The sequence below is a fragment of the Bombina bombina genome, chromosome 2 (assembly GCF_027579735.1).
Source record: "Bombina bombina isolate aBomBom1 chromosome 2, aBomBom1.pri, whole genome shotgun sequence".
NCBI lineage: Eukaryota > Metazoa > Chordata > Amphibia > Anura > Bombinatoridae > Bombina > Bombina bombina.
The window spans coordinates 951,300,851-951,322,654 of record NC_069500.1 but is presented as its reverse complement, the minus strand read 5'-3'; the positions used below and the strand labels follow the sequence as shown (position 1 = coordinate 951,322,654).

The following is a 21,804-nucleotide window of genomic DNA, read 5'->3' as shown; positions in this document are numbered from 1 at the left end:
CGGTCACAAAGACTGCTGCTCCATAACCTGTCCGCCTGCTCTGAGTACGATCGGGTTGATTGACACCCCCCTGCTGGCGGCCCATTGGCCGCGAGTCTGCAGGGGGCAGCGTTGCACCAGCAGCTATTGTGAGCTGCTGGTGCAATGCTGAATACGGCGAGCGTATTGCTCGCCGTATTCAGTGAGGTCTGGGGGACCTGATCCGCAGTGTCGGATCAGGTCTGCAAGACCTTGATAAATATGCCCCTGGGTCTCCTAAAGATTCATTATCTGAAAAGTGCACAGATATTTACACAATCTCAAAGTGTGAATGTATCATAGGGTAAATAGGGTAAGCACATTAGGGTTGGAACAAATAAGAAGCATCCTTTGCATTTCCTTCCTAAAGGGACCGTATACACCAATTCTCATATAATTTCATGTAATAGACACTAATATAAAGAATAATATGCACAGATACTGATATGAAAATCCAGTATAAAACCTTTAATAAAAGGACTTAGAAGTCCGCGATTTAGCACTGTTGATGAGGTTAGGCTGGGACACCCATTGAAATGGGCTGAGAAAGCATGAAGAGCAGAGAGACCCCCCCTCCCCTGCATATGACAAGACACATTAGATAAACAGGAGATAGCAGGAATCTGAAGACATCAGTATATATTGTGGCTTGTTTAGGAGTCTGAAAATCAGCACAATGTTATTTAAAAATAAGCAAAACTATACATTGCTACAAAAACACTCCCAGATGTGCTATATAAATGGATTATTTGCAAAACATATATGCAAAGAAAAATCTAGTGTACAATGTCCCTTTAATATGTGCTTTGAAAATCCTGCTATAATAATGTTTATAATGACTATGTACATACACTATTTACATTCTGTTAAGTTTGATACTAAGGCCTAGATTTAGAGTTCGGCGGTAAAAGGGCTGTTAACGCTCCGCGGGTTTTTTTCTGGCCGCACCATAAATTTAACTCTGGTATCGAGAGTTCAAACAAATGCTGCGTTAGGCTCCAAAAAAGGAGCGTAGAGCATTTATACCGCAAATGCAACTCTCGATACCAGAGTTGCTTACGGACGCGGCCGGCATCAAAAACGTGCTCGTGCACGATTCTCCCATAGGAAACAATGGGGCTGTTTGAGCTGAAAAAAAACCTAACACCTGCAAAAAAGCAGCGTTCAGCTCCTAACGCAGCCCCCATTGTTTCCTATGGGGAAACACCTCCTAAGTCTGCACCTAACACCCTAACATGTACCCCGAGTCTAAAACACCCCTAACCTTACACTTATTAACTCCTAATCTGCCGCCCCCGCTATCGCTGACCCCTGCATTACACTTTTAACCCCTAATCTGCCGCTCCGTAAACCGCCGCCACCTACGTTATCCCTATGTACCCCTAATCTGCTGCCCTAACATCGCCGACCCCTATGTTATATTTATTAACCCCTAATCTGCCCCCCACATCGTCGCCGACACCTGCCTACACTTATTAACCCCTAATCTGCCGAGCGGACCGCACCGCTACTATAATAAAGTTATTAACCCCTAATCCGCCTCACTAACCCTATCATAAATAGTATTAACCCCTAATCTGCCCTCCCTAACATCGCCGACACCTACCTTCAATTATTAACCCCTAATCTGCCGACCGGAGCTCACCGCTATTCTAATAAATGGATTAACCCCTAAAGCTAAGTCTAACCCTAACACTAACACCCCCCTAAGTTAAATATAATTTTTATCTAACAAAATAAATTAACTCTTATTAAATAAATGATTCCTATTTAAAGCTAAATACTTACCTGTAAAATAAATCCTAATATAGCTACAATATAAATTATAATTATATTATAGCTATTTTAGGATTAATATTTATTTTACAGGCAACTTTGTAATTATTTTAACCAGGTACAATAGCTATTAAATAGTTAAGAACTATTTAATAGTTACCTAGTTAAAATAATAACAAATTTACCTGTAAAATAAATCATAACCTAAGATATAATTAAACCTAACACTACCCTATCAATAAAATAATTAAATAAACTACCTACAATTACCTACAATTAACCTAACACTACACTATCAATAAATTAATTAAACACAATTGCTACAAATAAATAAAATTAAATAAACTATCTAAAGTACAAAAAATAAAAAAGAACTAAGTTACAGAAAATAATAAAATATTTACAAACATAATAAAAATATTACAACAATTTTAAACTAATTACACCTACTCTAAGCCCCCTAATAAAATAACAAAGCCCCCCACAATAAAAAATTCCCTACCCTATTCTAAAATACAAATATTACAAGCTCTTTTACCTTACCAGCCCTGAACAGGGCCCTTTGCGGGGCATGCCCCAAGAATTTCAGCTCTTTTGCCTGTAAAAAAAAACATACAATACCCCCCCCCAACATTACAACCCACCACCCACATACCCCTAATCTAACCCAAACCCCCCTTAAATAAACCTAACACTACCCCCCTGATGATCTTCCTACCTTGTCTTCACCATGCCAGGTTCACCGATCCGTCCTGGCTCCAAGATCTTCATCCAACCCAAGCGTGGGCTAGACATCCACTGAAGAAGTCCAGAAGAGGGTCCAAAGTCTTCCTCCTATCCGGCAAGAAGAGGACATCCGGACCGGCAAACATCTTCTCCAAGCGGCATCTTCTATCTTCTTCCATCCGATGACGACCGGCTCCATCTTGAAGACCTCCAGCGCGGATCCATCCTCTTCTTCCGACGACTAGACGACGAATGACGGTTCCTTTAAGGGACGTCATCCAAGATGGCGTCCCTCGAATTCCGATTGGCTGATAGGATTCTATCAGCCAATCGGAATTAAGGTAGGAATTTTCTGATTGGCTGATGGAATCAGCCAATCAGAATATAGTTCAATCCGATTGGCTGATCCAATCAGCCAATCAGATTGAGCTCGCATTCTATTGGCTGATCGGAACAGCCAATAGAATGCGAGCTCAATCTGATTGGCTGATTGGATCAGCCAATCGGATTGAACTATATTCTGATTGGCTGATTCCATCAGCCAATCAGAAAATTCCTACCTTAATTCCGATTGGCTGATAGAATCCTATCAGCCAATCGGAATTCGAGGGACGCCATCTTGGATGACGTCCCTTAAAGGAACCGTCATTCGTCGTCTAGTCGTCGGAAGAAGAGGATGGATCCGCGCTGGAGGTCTTCAAGATGGAGCCGGTCGTCATCGGATGGAAGAAGATAGAAGATGCCGCTTGGAGAAGATGTTTGCCGGTCCGGATGTCCTCTTCTTGCCGGATAGGAGGAAGACTTTGGACCCTCTTCTGGACTTCTTCAGTGGATGTCTAGCCCACGCTTGGGTTGGATGAAGATCTTGGAGCCAGGACGGATCGGTGAACCTGGCATGGTGAAGACAAGGTAGGAAGATCATCAGGGGGGTAGTGTTAGGTTTATTTAAGGGGGGTTTGGGTTAGATTAGGGGTATGTGGGTGGTGGGTTGTAATGTTGGGGGGGGGTATTGTATGTTTTTTTTTACAGGCAAAAGAGCTGAAATTCTTGGGGCATGCCCCGCAAAGGGCCCTGTTCAGGGCTGGTAAGGTAAAAGAGCTTGTAATATTTGTATTTTAGAATAGGGTAGGGAATTTTTTATTTTGGGGGGCTTTGTTATTTTATTAGGGGGCTTAGAGTAGGTGTAATTAGTTTAAAATTGTTGTAATATTTTTATTATGTTTGTAAATATTTTATTATTTTCTGTAACTTAGTTCTTTTTTATTTTTTGTACTTTAGATAGTTTATTTAATTTTATTTATTTGTAGCAATTGTGTTTAATTAATTTATTGATAGTGTAGTGTTAGGTTAATTGTAGGTAATTGTAGGTAGTTTATTTAATTATTTTATTGATAGGGTAGTGTTAGGTTTAATTATATCTTAGGTTATGATTTATTTTACAGGTAAATTTGTTATTATTTTAACTAGGTAACTATTAAATAGTTCTTAACTATTTAATAGCTATTGTACCTGGTTAAAATAATTACAAAGTTGCCTGTAAAATAAATATTAATCCTAAAATAGCTATAATATAATTATAATTTATATTGTAGCTATATTAGGATTTATTTTACAGGTAAGTATTTAGCTTTAAATAGGAATCATTTATTTAATAAGAGTTAATTTATTTCGTTAGATAAAAATTATATTTAACTTAGGGGGGTGTTAGTGTTAGGGTTAGACTTAGCTTTAGGGGTTAATCCATTTATTAGAATAGCGGTGAGCTCCGGTCGGCAGATTAGGGGTTAATAAGTGTAGGTAGGTGTCGGCGACGTTGTGGGGGGCAGATTAGGGGTTAATAAATATAACATAGGGGTCGGCGATGTTAGGGGTAGCAGATTAGGGGTACATAGGGATAACGTAGGTGGCGGCGATTTGCGGTCGGAAGATTAGGGGTTAATTATTTTAAGTAGCTTGCGGCGACGTTGTGGGGGGCAAGTTAGGGGTTAATAGATATAATACAGGGGTCGGCGGTGTTAGGGGCAGCAGATTAGGGGTACATAAGTATAACGTAGGTGGCGGGTCGGCAGATTAGGGGTTAAAAATTTTAATCGAGTGGCGGCGATGTGGGGGGAGCTCGGTTTAGGGGTACATAGGTAGTTTATGGGTGTTAGTGTACTTTAGGGTACAGTAGTTAAGAGCTTTATAAACCGGCGTTAGCCAGAAAGCTCTTAACTCCTGCTATTTTCAGGCGGCTGGAATCTTGTCGTTAGAGCTCTAACGCTCACTGCAGAAACGACTCTAAATACCGGCGTTAGGAAGATCCCATTGAAAAGATAGGCTACGCAAATGGCGTAGGGGGATCTGCGGTATGGAAAAGTCGCGGCTGTAAAGTGAGCGTTAGACCCTTTAATCACTGACTCCAAATACCAGCGGGCGCCCAAAACCAGCGTTAGGAGCCTCTAACGCTGGTTTTGACGGCTACCGCCGAACTCTAAATCTAGGCCTATAGTAGGCACATTATGTCCTTCTGGAAATGTTATTTTTCACATTGCACTTGACACAGATAAAATCACCTCTTTCTTAATAAAGTGTAAGATTGTTATTTTGCTAAATTCAGGTGCTGGTAATTGTATTCTCTATTTAGGGCTTCTGTTTTTCAAAGGTTTATACATTTCCAGTGTAGTCCATTAAGCAGGCAAATAAAAAAAAAAAAAAATATGGCAAACAAAATTACCAAAAAAAAAAAAAAATCCAAAAAAAGCCAGCAAGAAAAGCAAAACTCATCAGATGTCAAGTGATAGACAGGAAGTCTGGTATTAAATACGTTTTAGATTACCACCTGGCTGAGAACAGGTGCAACTCATCAGCAATCCAGCTAGTAGGATAGCTAATGCAGTGTGTGATTGATCACACTATGGCTTCCCACAGCACGGGTTGTAGCATAAATCATAGGTAAACCTTCTAACCCATCTTTACTAATAAATAAAAAATGATCAGTTCAGTACCTGGGCTATTTTTTCCCTATAAAACCTTTAAAAAAATGTTTTAAGTATTATTATATAAACTTACTATATATCAGTGATTGAAAGGACAATAAATACCTTACAATTGCAATATAAATGTTTAATTAGGCAAAGTAAAACAATTTTGCAATATATTTTTTTATTACCTAATATGTTCATTTATTGCAAGTCTGCACACAATCTTGTAGTTTCAAAGTTTACTGTGCATATTTAAATAACTCTGCAACATAATTTCACTATTTTATTTGCCCTCTTTCGCTATAATTTAAAGGGATAGCCACAAATCAGCAGCTAGAACCTAGTTTCTCTGCTGCTCCTGAGCTTTCATAGATAAACCTTTCAGCAAGCATAAGAAAAGAAGGAAGCAAATTAAATAATAGAAGTAAATTGGAACGTTGTTTAAAATTGTATTCTCTATCAGAATCATGAAAGAAAAATTTGGGGTTCCATGTCCCTTTAACACATAACCCAGTTGATAAACCATTATGTGTCAGCGATATCTTGGGCAGGATTTGAGTCTTATTGTTTGGAGACAGCAGTTGCCGAGGCTGAATTCATACCGCATATCTGCTTCCACCCATGATATAGGACAACTCTGAACAGTATATGTGAACTGTTCCATTAAAGGTCCCTGACACACACTATTATTGACTGCGCATTTGGCATTTTTATGTATATTTTATGTTTTTAATAAATATTTGAATACCAGTTGATCGTGAAAAATACTTTTTCCCTACCAGTATAAAAGTAGCCGTGCACAACACATAAAGCTGTAGCTGTAGTCCATGTGAGTATAAAATTCTCAGTTCTATATAATTTGAATATCACAATGTAGAATTACACTATTATATAATTTTTGTCTTTTGAGAAATCACGATTACTGGATTACCAAATCTATTATTATTTATAGACATATCCTTGATGGAATATTGAATCATTTGGAATAATATAAATGTGTACATTGTTTTAGCTTACATTTATTTCATCCATATCCTTTTAAGTCTGAAAATGATGGGTTTTCCATTTCAAGGAGCTTTTTTGAGACAGGTGTGTGGCAAGGTTAGTGTGGAACCTGCTAATTGGCTTCATCACAGATAACAAGATTAGAAACTGCACTAGAAATTGAGATATCAGTAATAAAATGAAAGTTGCTATCTGTGTCTATTCCAGCAAAAAGTCAGGGTTGGCTCTTCGAAATAAAGACAGTGGTAGGTAGAGCGTGCAATTGAAAATCTTATAAGGTATTAATGCATTCAAAATATTTTCTAACTTGCCTAATATGTTAATTTATTACAAATCTGTAGAAAATGTTTGACATTTTAACTAATTTACTGTTTCTTTGAGCACTGCAATGTAAAAGATCTGCACTAAAAAAGAAATGCTATATAACCAATTATAATAGTTTGTTAGCAATATTTGTTTTGTTCAAGTTATCTATTTTGCAATGGTCAGGGCAGGGCAGAGTGAGAGAGATATATCCTATTGGTTAATTTGAACAGCCAAAATGATTTCAGAAGCTCTTATCCTATTGGCTGATTTAAATTTGAAGAACCAAATCAGCCAATAGCAATGCAAGGTACGCCATTTTGAAATGGCTACGTTGCATTAGACTTTAGTGTACGGCGGTGACTGTATGAAGAGGATGCTCCGCACAGGGTGTCTTTGCCGTCCAGGATAGCTCTTCTCTGGGCCGACGGGATGAGGATAGAAGACGTCCCCGAGATGGATGAAGATGGATATCTAGACTTCAGGAACCGTGAGTAGATTTTATGGTGTTGGTGTTAGGTTTTATTTAGATTAGGGATGGGCACTTGTAAAAGAGCTGATTGCCCTTTTAAGGGCAGTAAAAGAGCTGAATGCCCTTTTAAGGGCAATGCCCATACAAATGCCCCTTTAGGGGCAATGGGTAGCTTAGGATTTTTTAAAGTTAGTTTTATTTTATTTTGGGGGATTGGTTGGGTGGAGGGGGTTACTTTTAGGAGGGGACTTAGTAATTTTTAAGGTAAAAGAGCTGTTTAACTTAGGGCAATGCCCTACAAAAGGCCCTTTTAAGGCCTATTGGTAGTGCATTGTAGGTTAGGGGGTGTCTTTATTATGGGGGCTTTTTTATTTTTATAGGAGTATTAGATTAGGTGTAATTGTTTGTTTTTATTTTTGATAATTTTATTTATTATTTTCTGTAATCTTAGAGTTTTATATTTTTTGCAATTTAGTGTTTATTATTTTTTGTAATGTTCGATTTTTTACTTTCTTTTCGTATTGTTAGTTTTTTAAATTTTTAATTTAGGTTTTTAATTGGTAGTTTTTTAATTTTATTAGAATAGTTATGTTAGGTTAATTTATAGTTTAAACTTTTTATTTTTTATTGAGATTTGTTAGACAACAATTGAAGATATAGACAGCGCTAAAAGCTGTGGGTTCAAAATAGAAACATACTTTAAGAAATCCCAAAAATTAAAAATATAAAAATGGGGTAATTCATATAAGTGGTAATATACTTTATTTGCTCAGTGTCTTGTTATAAAAATGCACGTACATAGAAATGTATTAATATTATAAAAATACACAATTCATTACACATTCATTCCACTCTCAATCATCCAAAAAAACGCTCCAGATTTTCTACAGTTCTTAACTATAAAACAGATATTGCACAATCTTAGTAACTCACAGTACACCAAACTTTTATATTCCTAATCATCCAAATTACTACAGTTACTTTTATAAGGGATATACTTGGTACCAAGTTTTTACTCCGGAATTGAATACTCCTAATAATAGTTACTTTTTGGAGTATTTGTCCCAACAACCACTTGAAAAAGACTGTCAAATTCCGTTCACTCAAATATCCAGACTGAAACTGATAATGTCCGATACTTAATGTAGCAGGAATATAGCACCTGCGAATCCGTTAAAACAAAGTCCAATATCAGGAGGTTCTCTTACCTCTCTCTTCACCTTTCAGGGGTTATGAGCTGCCGCTTATATTTTTTAAGCTCTCACCTACTCCTCCAGGCGATTCCTTCTGGCTGTGTTCCTACCGGTTAGACCACGCTGTTATTAAAAATTATTTAATAAAATATGGAAAAAATATCCAATTATTAATTATTAATGTAGAACCAATATAAGTTATAAAATTAATCTTAGATAATATCCCTGGATATTTATAGACTTTAAGATCTTATTAAATTTCCATATTTTATTAAATAATTTTTTAAGAATTTTTAATAATTTTGTATTTGTATTAATGGATCTTCGTCAAATGGGTAGGATTCACTAAATTTATATGTTACAGAGGCAAACTGTTCCACACTTGGTATATTTCCACTAAGATAAGAAAATATCTATGAATAAATGAGGAACTTTAGTCACTTCAGTCACAGAGGGGAGAAAAATTCCCATGAGGATCCCTCCATTCATAAGACTGCTTCCAGACTGGGATGGGAAGTAGATTTCTGATCAACCAATCACCGAGATTCCAGGGATATTTAAATGAGCATTGAAACAATATACAGCATCTTGAAAAAGCCCCAACTGAAAGGGGTGAAATGCGTAGAAGGAACTGTATAACATTGAAAGGAATCCGACTTGATTTATGCCTAGAGAAGTCCGCACTCTGCGTACATAGTACTAACGTGCAGAGAGAGCGAGATCTGGGAAGGCTGGCAAAAGGCTACACTATATCGAATACTTGTGCAAGTAACACAGAAGAGACGGGAGCCCGGTGACGTCAGACGCGCAGCTAACAGCGTGGTCTAACCAGTAGGAACACAGCCAGAAGGAATTGCCTGGAGGAGTAGGTGAGAGCTTAAAAAATATAAGCGGCAGCTCATAACCCCTGGAAGGTGAAGAAGAGAGAGGTAAGAGACCCTCCTGATATTGGACTTTGTTTTAACGGATTCGCAGGTGCTAATTTCCTGCTACATTAAGAAGTATCGGACATTATCAGTTTCAGTCTGGATATTTGAGTGAACGGAATTTGACAGTCTTTCAAGTGGTTGTTGGGACAAATACTCCAAAAAGTAACTATTATTAGGAGTATTCAATTACGGAGTAAAAACTTGGAACCAAGTATATCCCTTATAAAAGTGACTGTAGTAATTTGGATGATTAGGAATATAAAAGTTTGGTGTACTGTGAGTTACTAAGATTGTGCAATATCTGTTTTATAGTTAAGAACTGGAGAAAATCTGGAGCGTTTTTTGGATGATTGAGAGTGGAATGAATGTGTAATGAATTGTGTATTTTCAGAATATTAATACATTTCTATGTACGTGCATTTTTATAACAAGACACTGAGCAAATAAAGTATATTATCACTTATATGAATTACCCCATTTTTATATTTTTAATTTTTGGGATTTCTTAAAGTATGTTTCTATTTTGGACAGAGGTTGAATAAAACATGTATGTATGTATGTATGTGTGTGTGTGTGTGTATATATATATATATATATATATATATATATATGTATATATGTATGTATATGTAACGATTGAAGTAAAAGATTACTAGAAAGTTATTGACAAGAACCCATAGCTTTTAGCGCCGTCTATATCTTAAATTGTTGTCTAGTGATATCTATAACTGACTAGGAAGGAGGCAGTAATATTAGATTGACAAGGTGGGGAGAGTCTAGCGCTTCACAACACAACTATTTTAAAAAATATTGAGATTTGTTAGCATGAACAAAAACAAAGTCAGTGTACAATAGGAGCAGATACAAAGACACATTACATTCAAGATGGTTTAGGGAATATATATGTACATATGATCTAGTAACAGGTACACAAGCCTCTTCTGCATAAGTTAAAAACTTGTTACAGTATGATAGCAAATTGCAGGTAAACAGAGATAGCTCATAGGATAGTAGTCTAGATAAGATCCTAGAAGGGACCATCACATGAAGTGCTTTTACATTAGGGATGTAGACGGACATTTTAGCTAGAAATCTCATTTGAAGTAGTTACTTAATCTCAAGTCTTAAAGAACCAGTCAATACAGTAGATTTGCATAATCAACAAATGCATGATAAGACAATGCAATAGCACTAAGTCTGAACTTCAAATGAGTAGTAGATTTTTTTTTAAATAAATTGCAAAGTTATGTATATTTCCACTCCCCCCTGTATCATGTGACAGCCATTAGCCAATCACAAATGCATATACGTATATGCTGTGAATTCTTGCACATGCTCAGTAGGAGCTGGTGACTCAAAAAGTGTAAATATAAAAAGACTATGCACTTTTTGTTAATGGAAGTAAATTGGAAAGTTGTTTAAAATTGCATGCTGTATCTGAATCATGAAGTTTAATTTTGACTTGAGTGTCCCTTTAAGTGGTACATAGTGCTGCTCCAGGGCCACCAATAAGAATATCTCAGCAACTAGTAATATCTATCATAAAACAAATAAATAGAAAACCTAGAAATTGCTCTTATGATGTTTTAATAGGGAACCCCCTACTATTTGTTATGAGGTGGGAGGCAAGTAAGGATTTATGGACCCTATTACTTATGAGAAAGTTGTAGCCAGTATCTACCATGAAGTAGTGAGGATTTGTAGCGGTTGGTGCTTTTTATATTACATTGTAAAGTTATGAAGTATTGAGTCTGTATCATAATCGGAGAACAATACTGAATTAGCTCTTCTATGAGAAGTACCAATGGTTGAAAGGCTTAAATGGGGCGTATTAAGAGATAGCTCAGGGCAGAATTGACTTTTATATATAGAGTAGATAAGAACGGTTTTTATATATAGAGAGGATGCCCTGGTTATGGGGTCTCTAGAAGCTTATGAGAGCAATTGCTGAGAGAGGGAAATAAGAGTATGAATACCATTTTTGTTAGTAAGATAAGTAGTAAGAGTATGGAGGTTATGTCAAACACCTTTTTGACAGGTACCACGCCCCTTTTTCACACCTTTGACAGGTTGACACGCCCCTTTATCCTCCCTTAATCCCACCCCTTTTTAATATCAATTTGATATAAAATTGATATAAAAAGGTGATTTTGATATAAAATTGATATAAAATTGATATAAAATTGATATAAAACTGATATAAAATTAATATAAAAAAGTCATTTTATATTAAATTGATATAAAATTGATATAAAACTGATATAAAATTAATATAAAAAAGTCATTTTATATTAAATTGATATAAAATTGATATAAAAAAGGTGATTTTGATACATCTGAATTGATATGTATATTTATTAGGATTAAAAGGTTGTAAGAATTGTATTATTGATATTTTGATTTATAAAAGATAAATGTTATTTAATTCTAAAAGTTGTAAATTACACTTTGATTTTGTATTCTATTAAGCTTAAGATTTCTCTATAATGTTCAACAGGTTTAATAAGACATGTCAGGACTTGTCTATTGCCAGAAATGCTACACGGCATGTTAGGACATGTCCTTTACTCAAAACAGACTAATAATATCTCTCACACGTATTTTTAATAAAAAAGTCATTGTCTTTTACTCAAATCAGCATAATAATATCTCTTACACATATTTTTAATAAAAAAGTATATAAATCAATGTTTTATAAAAATTCGCTGTATACTGCTTAAAGAATGGAGTCTGTTAACGGCGATCGTGGACTTGTATTAAGAGAATTATATCATAACCCCACAAACCCCGGGGTCATTAGGCGGTGTTGAAAGTCTGTACAAAGAATCTAAAAAATATGGATTCAACAGAAAAAAAATTGTTAAATTTTTAAATCAGCAAGATGTTTATACGCTACATAAACCGGTCAGACGTAATTTTGAAAGAAATAAAATATATGCCCCTTCTTTAGATATACAATGGCAAGCTGACCTGGTATCTATGATAGACTACCATAAATATAATGACGGTATAAAGTATATTCTAACCGTTATAGATTGTTTTTCTAAATACGCTTGGGGCGTTGGATTATATAATAAAACTGGACCAAGTATCGCAAAGGGATTTGAAACAATATTCAAAGATGGGCGTGTACCTATGAAAATACAGACTGACAAAGGCAAAGAATTTTTAAATGGAACCGTACAGAAGTTATTGAAAAAGTTTAAAATTCAACATTTTGTTGCAAACAACTGTGTTAAAGCAGCAATCGTAGAACGATTTAACCGTACTTTAAAGACTAGAATGTGGCGCTATTTTACACATCACAACACACACAGATATATAAACATATTGAACAAATTAATTCATAGTTATAATAATACATACCACAGAACCATACGGTGTAAACCGGTAGAAGTGACGCAAGAAAACTCACTCGTCGTCTGGAAAAATATTTACGGTTCCTCACCAAAAACTAAAAAGGTTAAACCTGTTTTAAAAAATTGGTGACCACGTCAGGATTTCGAAACATAAGGGCACGTTCACCAAAAGGTTATGAGCAAAATTTCACTGATGAAATATTTATAATCGAAGGTGTGAATACAAGAGGATTTAAACCTCTTTACAAACTGAAAGATTTAGCTGATGAGTCGATCGAAGGTAGCTTTTACCCCGAAGAACTTCAAAAAGTGACACAAGATAAAAACCGCATTTACAAAATAGAAAAAATATTAAAACAGAAAAGTTTTAGGAGAAAGCAGTACGTTTATGTTAAATGGAAGGGCTATCCGGATAAATTTAACAGCTGGATACTCAAAAGTCAGTTAACCGATATATAGAACAATGGAAGCATCACCATTTTACTTAACGCTGCCTAGCAACGCTTCGTACAACATTTTTCCTAAAAACCAGATATCTAGTTTTACAACAAAGTTAGCTAAACCCGTTATATTAAAAGGAGAATGGGAAGTAGCTCTGACGGAGATACAATATCCCCATACGTGGGACACCATAGATGCCGCTGATTCTAGAATAATTGTTACGGCACCAAACAAATTCACTACGCTGTTAGCCATAAAAGCTGGTTATTATAAAGATATAAGCGATTTAATAAAACCTATCAATGAAAAATTATCATCTCTCCAAACCGGTAACATAGATGTAAAGCTTAAAAAAAACATATTGTAAGCAAGATGTAGAGGTTTTAAGATTGGCTTGTGTATGTTTTAGAAACAGCGTCATGGATATGACGCTAAAAGAAGATGTTATTTACAAAGAAAATGGTGAGCAGGAGTTTGTTGTGAACTGTATTGACCCTTTCCAACTCACTACACTAGCATCTGTATGCATGACTATGTACCGGTTCAACTTTTTACCTGAAAACACCATCGCTATAGTCCCCTGTGATAATTACCACAAGACACAAAAACGGTACTCTACATCCTCCATACAGTGGCTTATGTACATCTCGCATAAAGAAAATATTGACATACAACACGCTTTACATAGAGGTGAACGAAAAGTGGGTAAATACTATTTGGACGGTTACAGCGTGATAAACAACATCCCTACAGCGTTTGAATTTCAGGGATGTTTTTACCACGGTTGTCCTGTTTGTTACAACGAAAATGATGTAAACGATGTGACAGGTACCACCTACGGACAATTATATTACAAACATCTCATTAAAAAACATTTCTTACTGTCATACGGTTTTGAGGTCCGTGAGCTTTGGGAACACGAGTGGAAAGATATGTTATCCACAGACACCGAACTGCGTGCTTTCCTCATTGAAAAGCAGTTCCCACAGCCCCTGGACCCCAGAGACGCTCTTTACAGTGGGCGCACAAATGCCATTAAACTGTATCACAAAACAGAGCCGGGTGAAAGCATGCACTACTATGATTTTACCAGTTTATACCCATTTGTAAACAAGACAAAAGCATATCCCGTGGGTCATCCACGAATCATTTTTGAGAATTTCAGGAACATTAATTTTTACTTTGGTATCGCTAAAGTACAAATGATTCCACCCAGAGGTTTGTTTTTTCCTGTTCTACCTTTGAAATTAAACGGTAAACTCATGTTCCCGCTATGTCTGACCTGCGCCACCGATAACAACACGACGCAGTGCGAACATGGCGATGAACAGCGTGCGCTGACGGGTACATGGTGCACGAATGAAATTCAGGTTGCTGTAGAAAAGGGGTACAAAATTTCTAAAATCTATGAAATTTGGCATTTTGACAAATACAAAAAGAACTTGTTTGAAGATTACATTAAGGTACATCTGAGAGATAAACAGGAGGCCTCTGGGTATCCAGATTGGTGTACAGATGATGCTAAAAAAAGACAATACATTAGAGATTACAAAGAAAAAGAGGATGTAGAATTACGATCCGATCAGATAGCGGTAAATCCTGCAAAAAGACAGATCTCTAAATTGTTTCTTAATTCTTTGTGGGGCAAATTTGGTCAAAGGGGTAATTTACCCAACACAAGAATAGTGACAGACCCTGATGAGTTATTCAAGTATGTTTTTCTGCCTTATTATGAAGTCTCTGCTTTACATTTCTTAGATGATGAAACGGCTATGCTTAGCTGGAAGTACTCTAAAGAACGTTATACAGTTAACAACAATACTAACATCTTTATCGCTTGTTTTACTACAGCTTATGCCAGACTTGAATTGTACAGAGTTTTGGACGGACTGCAGGAGAGGTGTCTCTACCACGACACAGACTCTGTCATTTATTAACTAGCGAACTACCACCAGGTACACACATCACAGAGTTTGTATCTGCAGGCCCCAAAACTTACGGGTACAAACTGAATAATGGAAAAACTAATTTAAAAGTAAAGGGTATAACTCTGAACTCTGCTAACACCAACATAATCAATTTTGAGAGTTTAAAAGATTTAGTGTTGGATTACCCTTCAAAATTCTGGAGCAGACACACAAAAGAAACTTTTCATCGAGCAGAAGTCTATTGTCAGAAACAAACGATACTGGCAAGTTGAGACACGCCCGCTGAGGAAAACACAAAAGTGTGTTTACACAAAGAGACTATTATCACAGGACTTTACAACACTACCTTTTGGTTACTAATTAAGAATCATGGACACACGTTTTCAACATCCCTTTTCCTGTATTTTAGCCGGTCCTTCAAATTCTGGAAAAAGCTATTTTGTTAGACAATTGTTACATCACTCTGACACGCTTCTGTCCCACAGACCTGATAATATTGTTTGGTTTTATGCCTGTTGGCAGAGGTTGTATGATGAACTATTAAAGTCTTTTCCATATATAAAATTTATAGAAGGTCTACCAAATACATTTGTCGATGATGATTTATTTCCACCTAGTAAAATTAATTTAACAATTGTTGATGATCTGATGGAGGTTGCCAGTGATAGTTGTGAAATTGAAAAAGCTTTTACAAAATACGTACATCACAGAAATCTGAGTATTATCTATCTTGTACAAAATGTGTTTTGTCAGGGTAAAAAAAAACAGAACTATCACACTAAACACAAACTATATGGTTCTCTTTAAAAACCCACGGGATAAGTTACAAATCAATACTTTGGCAAAACAAATGTATCCGGGTAAGTCACTTTTCTTTTTAGAAGCTTTTGAAGATGCCACTCGATTACCATATGGTTATTTATTAGTAGACTTAAGAACCACTACACCCGATGAGTACCGGGTTAAGAACCGGCATCTTTCCACCTGATATACCCGCCGCATATATTTTTAAAAAAAACTGATTTAAAAAAGGCTACATTTTAATCTATTAGTCATACATTGTCAACCATTAGCGTGTGTAAACATGTCTAGCAGACTAATCCGTAATTGGAAGGTTTTAAAAACCTTAAGACGTGCAACACCTCAACAAAGAAAGAGTATTTTACACGGTGCCTCTAATGATTTAATCGCCTCTATATGTGAAATAGCCCTGAACATTCTTAAAGGTAGATTGCCTTTGACACAGCAACAGAAAGGACACCTTAAAAAGTGGCGGAAAATTATAAAAACACTTAGTAATAAAGCAGTTGCTCTGGGTAAAAAGAAGATTTTGGTGACACAGAGGGGTGGATTTTTAGCGCCTCTTTTAGGATTTGCTCTTCCTATACTTACATCACTCTTTACTAAAAGCTGATGGAGAATGCTCAAAAAATGTATCTTGTCCCAAAACAACAGTTGGACCGCTTACAACAACCACAACAAAATGAGGTAGACATTCGCAGGGCTGTGACAAACCGTTTGGATGTTGAAATAGGTGAAATATTAAATAATTCTGATTTACCAGAGGATGTGAAAATAAAAAAGTACAACGCCGTATTACAGAAATATTTGGTGTATGCAAAGCAAGACGCTAGAGAAAACTCTGTGTTAACACTATTAATGCCCCCGGGAGAATCTACCCGTTCCGATCATAACACAACTGGTGCACCCATTGAAAAAGGTGATAGAATATTTCATGAGGTTGTTAATAATGTGCATGACCGGTATAAGAAAAATGCTGAACTACTTCTTTCTAAAATGGTACAGGCCAAAGATATAACTAGTTGGAATGATAATGGGGAGTTTATTTACAAAAACCAAAGAATCATCGGTTCAAACATATTAGACCTAGTATGTTGCGCTACACAAAGTCACAACGTGACCATGCGCAAAACACCGCAAGGTTGGGATACTTTTATGAAAGCTATGGCTGAACTGAATATTCCAACGTCAGTTGTTGGTAATGTTAGAAACCGGGATACCTTTGATCATCTAAAAATGGAGATTAGGGATGTTACCCATTTACCAGAGACATTACCGCAACATGATATTTTACCATTACCTACAACACCCACCAGTGGTCTATTCACACCACAGGGTTACCTGGTGCAGAAGAAAAGACCTAAATCGCTTTTTAATCCTTCAACATGGTTGAGTTTGTAAATTCCGAAAAAATCTAGCGAATATTGCGTACCTTGCTTTATCATTAATCATATATATGTGTGCATATATTTGTGTTAAAGCTTAAAATATACCCATGTTTATATAAAAAATGACAAAAATGACAAGCATGTAAAAAAAAAATGAAAATGTATTAATACATGGAAAATACATGATTTTATACATTGAGATATAATATTCATTATGGCTATGTTTTTATCTTAATTGTTAATAAAGCTTAAAGTATTTTGTGAAAAAAAGTGTCTGTGTTTATTTAAAAATGAATACACATTAAATACATACATGGATTACAACATTCATTACAAGAGGTGCAATAATAATTTGTTATAGCAAAATTTACACATCTGTACATGTTTTGTTATAACAACTTCTACATGTTTGTACATATTCATTGCAAAAAGTATTTATTCTCAAATTTAATTTACAACGTCGTACATATTGCGAGACTATTTTATCATTCTTTTTTAAGTCTGATGAAAAGAAATTGAGTACTTTATCAAAACTCATACCCTTAGACATACAATGCATAAAAAAAATACAATATTGACCACACACCACAGAGTATGTATCTTGTATCTGTTTATTCTGAAATACTATCCGTGTTGTATTCCTTTTTAAAAAATTTAAAAATGATTTAGGAAACACGCTGTTGTACGGTGAGATTCCATACGAATCAAAAAAATACCCAACACCCCTTTGATCGAAATAAATTGCTACCCAATGTTCACCAGCACGTGTGGAAGGGTCGGTGTTAATAATAAAACCTATAGGTCTATTTCTTAGTCTTTGTTTTGGTAATAAATCACACGGGTATACACCGTCAAACACTGAACGTGTATAAGGATCTCTGGTTAGGATTCTTGTTATTTCCAAAGTGTTCATCTTTGTTTATAGATAGTCGTACAAGACTTCCCTTCTTTGATTAATTTCAATAATATTATCAAATACACTATAAATAATCATATTAATTGTTCTTTCAAGTGGTCTTGAAAATCGGATTTCAGTTCTGAGATTACCACTGCGTATAAGAGAGTAGTGTGAACCACACTCTTGGTCCGGTGACAAATCAAAGGCAAAAAGTGTGTAACCACGCACATACTCTTCTCTATTAATGAGGATTCCAGCATCAGAATTTTGTTTCCCAGCAATGTTGATTAGTGATATGTATTCACGTATAGCGTTTCCATTTTCAAAGTCTGGTTGAAAAGGTTTTGTTGGTATTTGTTCACCATCCAGATACAATGCTGCAAAATTCACATAGTTATGTTTGAAACATAAGGGATTCTTGTCATAAGCGCCAGAGAAAGCGTCGTTATCAACAAATCCAATAACGACGGTTTTTGGTAGTTGTCCAAGAAATAAATTTTCCTGATTGCAGACACGCGAGCCGGCGGCCACGGAATAGACCTTTAGACCGACTCTGTCCAAAGCGTATTTTGCATTTCCTGTTAAGAGTCCTTGCGCATGGCCTATGCGTACAGCCGGGGATATCTGTACTCTTTTAACAAAAAGAGAGGCGTTTAAGATTTGAACTTTATACTGTTCTGCTTCAGCGCTCATAATAGAAAAAGCATCTTTATTCCTTATAAGTTTAATTTTCAGATCGAGCCCATTCAATAACAATTTTTCTTGGAAAAACAGATCACTATGTAGATGACCTAGCAATTCAATAGTTTTACCACGTTCTAACATACGTGCTCTCTTTACAAAACCAGTATTATCACCATCTAGTTCACAATTATCGTGTAACCCTGCTGCATCTTTATAAAACAATCCTGCTGTAAATTGTGTGGATAAAGCATCTGAGCTGTAGTTGAGAACTGTTTCAATGTATGACCGGTAAGCGTATAGGTTATTTGATTGTGAGATGAGTCTGTCTCCTAATGTAACATCGACTTGGTTAAACAGCGTGGCTAGTGGATAGTTGGTGAGGCTAACACGTGCTCCAGCAGGCGGAGCTGTATTGTCTTGTTTGACTATTTTACAGGTTATATACATCAAAGTGTTGTTCAGGTCAAAATAATGATCGCCGCTTCCGGCTATATAAAATTCCAGGGGCACATTTTCAGTTATAGCTGTGAGTGGCTGTATTTCGACATACAGTGATTTTTCAATACCCGTTTGTGTCGGCTGTATTTGAAATATGTCGAGTTCTGATTTGGTACATTCTAATGATCCATTGTGTATGAAAGCCATATTTTGACCAGTATTTCTAAAAGATGTCATCCACTGAACGTCTTGATGTTTTCTGTTTCTTTTTGGTTCTGTGTATCACCTTTTTGCTTATGAATTGTGATGAAATTGGCGGAAAAGTAACTCGACGTTTCCTTTTTGGTTTTCTCTTGTTACTGATATAAACAACACCAGACCCCTCTTGTGCCCCGCTATTCATTTTATTCATAACGGCAGTTGAAACACGCCCCACAACATCCTTTGCTATGCCTTGTGCCGCTGTTTTCATATGCGGTTTCACTATATCTAGTCCACGTCGCAAAAGTGGGACAGCCATCCTAAAAAGATTACGAAATATACCGCCTAATCCGCGGCCGTACATGTACGAACTACCGTGAAAACCCGGTAGACCATTACCAGCTTGTGTCCTATAATAATTACTGTAAACGGTCGGGTCACCATAAACCTTGACAGCCACCATTCTTTAGTACAAGTTGTTCTTGCGCGGCCTAAAGTGTAGCTTAATGATCGCCTTTCCGTATTTAAATCCTACGTTCTTGTTCTGATCGTTCTTGATTTCAATTGTTATACGGTCAAAATGATGATTGTTTACAGGTATGTAGTCTGGCTTGGTGTACCGTTGAGTGATGATTTCATTATTGTCACCTGTAATTTCTACTGTTCTTAGTAATGGCACATATCCGTCACCCACACGTTGATGTTCTATGATGTCTGTATAGATAAAGAGTGTGTAGAAGCCGGCATTTATATCGCAATATATTTTACCACCATCATTCTTTACACCTTGATTGTTAATACCTAATATATGCGCCAACCTGTCTGTGGTTGAGATGGTGGAGTTACCTAAAATACGCACAGTTCTTCCTAGTTCGTCGTATTTAAGCTTTACATCTATGTTACCGGTTTGGAGAGATGATAATTTTTCATTGATAGGTTTTATTAAATCGCTTATATCTTTATAATAACCAGCTTTTATGGCTAACGGCGTAGTGAATTTGTTTGGTGCCGTAACAATTATTCTAGAATCAGCGGCATCTATGGTGTCCCACGTATGGGGATATTGTATCTCCGTCAGAGCTACTTCCCATTCTCCTTTTAATATAACGGGTTTAGCTAACTTTGTTGTAAAACTAGATATCTGGTTTTTAGGAAAAATGTTGTACGAAGCGTTGCTAGGCAGCGTTAAGTAAAATGGTGATGCTTCCATTGTTCTATATATCGGTTAACTGACTTTTGAGTATCCAGCTGTTAAATTTATCCGGATAGCCCTTCCATTTAACATAAACGTACTGCTTTCTCCTAAAACTTTTCTGTTTTAATATTTTTTTCTATTTTGTAAATGCGGTTTTTATCTTGTGTCACTTTTTGAAGTTCTTCGGGGTAAAAGCTACCTTCGATCGACTCATCAGCTAAATCTTTCAGTTTGTAAAGAGGTTTAAATCCTCTTGTATTCACACCTTCGATTATAAATATTTCATCAGTGAAATTTTGCTCATAACCTTTTGTGAACGTGCCCTTATGTTTCGAAATCCTGACGTGGTCACCGATTTTTAAAACAGGTTTAACCTTTTTAGTTTTTGGTGAGGAACCGTAAATATTTTTCCAGACGACGAGTGAGTTTTCTTGCGTCACTTCTACCGGTTTACACCGTATGGTTCTGTGGTATGTATTATTATAACTATGAATTAATTTGTTCAATATGTTTATATATCTGTGTGTGTTGTGATGTGTAAAATAGCGCCACATTCTAGTCTTTAAAGTACGGTTAAATTGTTCTACGATTGCTGCTTTAACACAGTTGTTTGCAACAAAATGTTGAATTTTAAACTTTTTCAATAACTTCTGTAAGGTTCCATTTAAAAATTCTTTGCCTTTGTCAGTCTGTATTTTCATAGGTACACGCCCATCTTTGAATATTGTTTCAAATCCCTTTGCGATACTTGGTCCAGTTTTATTATATAATCCAACGCCCCAAGCGTATTTAGAAAAACAATCTATAACGGTTAGAATATACTTTATACCGTCATTATATTTATGGTAGTCTATCATAGATACCAGGTCAGCTTGCCATTGTATATCTAAAGAAGGGGCATATATTTTATTTCTTTCAAAATTACGTCTGACCGGTTTATGTAGCGTATAAACATCTTGCTGATTTAAAAATTTAACAATTTTTTTTCTGTTGAATCCATATTTTTTAGATTCTTTGTACAGACTTTCAACACCGCCTAATGACCCGGGGTTTGTGGGGTTATGATATAATTCTCTTAATACAAGT

The 21,804-nt window shown here is 36.0% G+C and overlaps 1 protein-coding gene across 1 annotated transcript in view; it reads right to left on the bottom strand.

The window, feature by feature from the left end:
- The window catches only part of GRID2 (glutamate ionotropic receptor delta type subunit 2), a 2,072,895-nt gene that overhangs the window by 1,274,449 nt on the left and 776,642 nt on the right, over window positions 1–21,804 (bottom strand). The gene's annotated exons all lie outside the window — the stretch shown is intronic.